The sequence below is a fragment of the Acanthochromis polyacanthus genome, chromosome 21, assembly GCF_021347895.1.
Source record: "Acanthochromis polyacanthus isolate Apoly-LR-REF ecotype Palm Island chromosome 21, KAUST_Apoly_ChrSc, whole genome shotgun sequence".
Classification (NCBI taxonomy): Eukaryota; Metazoa; Chordata; class Actinopteri; family Pomacentridae; genus Acanthochromis; species Acanthochromis polyacanthus.
The window spans coordinates 15756108-15760942 of record NC_067133.1 but is presented as its reverse complement, the minus strand read 5'-3'; positions in this window follow the sequence as shown (position 1 = coordinate 15760942).

Here is a 4835-nt window from a genome sequence, read left to right as displayed (position 1 = left end):
TTTGTGGACAGTTATAGAACCTTAGGTCAGTCTGATCAAATTAGCTACATTTTTCAAGGGACAAAACTTTTTACATTTTTTCCTCTATCTGCTGGAAGATAAATGGTAGAAGAGCGCAGATTTGGGGGTTTGTGATCTCAGGGACCGTCTGTGTCATGCTTCCTCACATTGTTCCAGAGCATCATTCGAGCAGAGTCGGCACCAAACACAAGTACATGTCATTCCATAATAAATGGTTCAATCTGACAAAGTGTCTTGTCTGAACTCCAGCACTTTCTGCTTTTGCCTTGTGTTTCTTGTTTGTCCTCGTTCTTTCCTTCCCTCTCTGTTCATATGTCTGGGTGTGGCAGCCTAATAGACAGTATTGTCTTGCCTTGCCTCTACCTTTGTTTATTCCTTCCAGGTGTTATTAAAATCTAGTCTAACCTCATGCCTCCTTGTGCCGTTGGGTTGAAGTCTCCTTCAATCACCAGCCAGCCTCTCACCTCATTGAGCCTCCACATGGTCAGTCAGACAGCCTTCTTGTCACCCATCATGTCCAGGTCTCCCAGTCACTAACATCACTCAGACATGCCTTGGCATCCCTAGAACCACTCTCCATAGGTCCCTTACCAATATCTAAGGACTGTTGCAATAAACTGCTCTTAACCATTGTTGGCTGTCAGGAAAATTCTTCAGTGTAGTCCTGATTTCTCCACATTAATACTCAGAGTCATTTCTCAAGTCAAACCAAAGTTTTACTTGCACACGGAATTGCTTGAACAGAGCAGAACGAGTGACTCACAATAGGTGGAAACAATTTTGTTTTTGAGCAGGCACATAAGTTACATTGGTATCATCAGTTTATGAGCAGCCAGTTTCAACCTGCTTGCAAGATTAACTTTTTATATTTTCATGGTCAAAGTTAGATCACAGAAATTTACTGGGTACACTGGGTGACAAGAGCTCACAGTCACACAGTTATTCAGTAGTTTGAAATCATAAAGAGCATTTAATCATAACATAATTATAATTTGATAACACTGGGTGTGTTCGGTGCTCTGGTTTTATGTCAAGAATGACCACATTATCCTTTACAATTCAAGGATTACAAGCAGGATATAATATGTTTGTTTTCATGCATTTTTCTGCAAAATACACTTTGTTAGTAATACAGCTGTATTCTTGTTTTTGTGTGGTAGGTTTTTGATTTGTGGTGTTTTTTGTAAACTGATAGCAGCATGAAACTACAGGCTCTCGTGCAACATTTGCCTTGAAGATGTCTGAAGAAAGGAGAAGAGAATGAGGAAGATGCCATATGAAATGACAAAAATCTTGTTCCGTGATCCCTCAGGGGAAATGGTGGTGTTTTATGGGTAGCCTGTGGTTTGCTTTATTAATAGATGAGGTGTGTCTTAGCACCATCAGTTGTTTTGAGAAGAGCTTGTCACTTTCATTTAGAACAAATGTTACCACACTGGTCAAACTTGTGTGAAGAGAATTTCCACATGTCATCCTGGTTAGAGTTTCCATCCCTCTCTCTGCTATCACACCAACTCTGTGTCATCATCCATTTTGGTGCCTCTCGTCCAGATCGTGCACTCCAGTACTTTGCTGTCTGCATTCTATTGCATTTATTGTACTCCTTTATCATTTCACAAATTACAGCCTCACATCTAGTCCATAAACTAACACCATCCCTGAACCCCTACAGATCAGCACTGCACAGAGAGAGGAGACAGAAATTGTAATCCTCATGCACTCCAACAGGAAAAATTCTAAATGAAAAAAAAAATCCTCAGCTCAAAAAGTTGCTGCAATTCAGTGTCCAGTCACCCAAAATGACACAGACTTGATGTCAGAGGATCAAGTGGGATCTCTGAGCCCCATCACCATCCACTCTGGATCCACTGATGTGAGGAGAGAACAGGAAAGAACATCAGAGTCACACAAAGTAGTGATGGAGAAAGCCGCCATCACCTTCCCCATCAACAGAGTGGTCATATCAGTTCTGCTTTGAAGGAAATACTTCAACCCTGACTTTCACCCTGACCACCCACTTTCCTCTCCTGGTTTAGATCCTCGTCTCCTTGTCCCTTGCTGGCTTTTGTGGCCATGTCGTTGTCAGGCTCTGGATTGAGCTTGCAGTTACTGGCGTGGAACCATGAAGCCTTTCCTGTGATCTGAACTGCTGTTTCTGTTGGCAGTGGCATCAGACATAGTCCTTGGTTATGTGGTCCGTAGCAAGGCTTCCTTTACCTGTTTGTTAATATTATAAAGCACAGGGGACAGGATTTGCACAAACACACATTTCACATTTGGTCCGTGGTCAGAAGCAGCCACATCTGTTGAACTACATAAGATGGTGTGGTCATGTGAACAAATTCCATTAGGGCTTGACACAGACCTTAGTTTGAACGTGATCATCATGATCAGGACTATATTAATGTTCAGGAAAACAGCTCAGTGTATCTAATAACCTTAGGCTCTTAAAGCTGATCAATATCACCAAGGTGCTGTGATCTTTGTTGACAGCATTTCAAGTGCTTTCTGTTTCCTCTCTTCTATGAGTCAGTGCCTGGAATGGTTAACCAATGCCAGCGAAAATGAGCCTCTGTTCAACACAGACTCTGAGAAGGCCCTGTCCAGGCCTTGGTTTGCTCGACTTCACATTCCATACCAACGCCATGGTCTCTCACCTAAGATACACAACATATTACTTCCGCTCATTCTCTGCAGGACATGAACATTTCAATGCCTGAATGGCATCAAATATTTCTCCAAGGCCATGAATGGTTCAAATTATACATAATCTGTGGTTCATATAATTAGGGCACTAGTTCATGTCAGTTCACGGAGGCATGCATGCTTGCACAAATTTAAAGGATATGCGTCACACTTGACGCCACTCGTGGTTTTATTTCTCACTAGGTATGGCATGCCGTTTAGGAAATTATATATATTATGAAAGTCGATATATATATAATGAAAGTCGATATATATATAATGAAACTTGATATATATATATAATGAAAGTCGATATATATATAATGAAACTTGATATATATATAATGAAAGTCGATATATATATAATGAAAGTCGATATATATATAATGAAAGTTGATATATATATATAATGAAAGTTGATATATATATATATATAATGAAAGTTGATATATATATAATGAAAGTTGATATATATATATATATATATATATATATATATATATATATATCAACTTTCATTCATCTCAATGCATCTACTGTAACATTACTTAAAACATCTTTTTTTTTTAAAAAAACACACACCAGAAAGTGTTATGCAAGAACTTTAATTAACTTCAAACAAACAACTTCCTAAGACTAACGTGGTGAACACTCTTGGGCTAAAAATCTATTTTTTCAAATATTTTGGTGAATATTTTGTTCATTTCTCCCTGTAGCTTTCTCCTGATGTTGTATAATTTAAAAACATGAATCAGCATTATCTACATGTTTTAAGAGGTAATAACGATCAAACATTGACTTAAGTAAGTGGACCATTACATGTTGTCACAACCGAAACGATCGTGTCACAACCGAAACTCTACCATTTGTTTCGGTTGTGACAATTTTAGCTAATTTTAGCTAATATTTAAAAAATGCTACTCAGCATATGGCCAGCAAATGGCTGTTTGAACAGGTGTACACACATAAAAACATAATATGTTGCATTAAACCTCCAAAAGTTTACCTAATTGAAGAGAATATGTGTTTGGGTGTGACAATTAAAAATGTTCCAGACAGATTTTCAGCTTTTGGAACACATTTACTCCAAAATGGTGAGAGGTAACTACTCACCATGATGCCATGAGGTAGAAGGATGCTGAGTCTCTGCCTGATCAAAAAAGCAGGGGTGAGGCTAAAAACCAGGCTCAACTTATGTGGTAAAACTATCTGTGTTTCGGGCGTGACATGAAAGCGTGGGACAGCATTTTTTGAATGATCTTTTTAAATTAAAAAAATAAACCCTCAGTACATCCAAATCGTTTCATTGCTGTTTAAAAGAAATCAACAAGCTATTTTAAAAAACATCATTAAAAAAAATACAAAATTGTTTTAAGTATTATTTTCATAGATCGAAATTTAGGGCTTAGGGGTTGGGACAACTACTTCCCAATAGAAAGTACACTATAAATGATGATTTTGTACATATTTCACTTATTACTATCTATTTGCTGTCTTGTGTGTTAAATAGATCATAACAAAATCTTAGTAAATATGTAAAGTATGAATTCTTAATTGTTTTGTTACATAGTTTTTTTTAGTGTGGGACCACAGTTTGGACAAATTCTGTAGAATGGCCCATATATATATATATATGTTAGCATCTATGTTCTTCCTCCAAACCCATTTTATGATTGGGATTTCAGGCAATTCTTTAGGACTGCTCTCACATTATTGAAATGTTACCAAAAAATGTTATACTGATCAAATTAAATAACTTTGGTCTTCAGAATATTGGCTACTTCTGTTCTTTGTCCTTAATTTAGTAGCATGATTTATTTTTAGATATGTTGTTGTGTACAGACTTATTTACTTTTTTGTATATTGTTTTTACTCCATGTAGGTTTCCCAAAGACTTTCGGCTGAGGAGGAAGTCACATAGTGTCATAGAGTCATACCCACCCACCCACCCACTTACTTAAAAATACAGACAACTGAACATCTGACTGTAGAATAGTTTGCAAACAAGGTTATTCACAGTTTAAGCAGTTTTGGTTCATTATCAACAGATATGCATCAAAATAGGAGTTTTGTTGAAGAAAGGTTGTAAGAAATTTGAAGGAAGAAAACCTCTTGACCTCTTTTTCCGT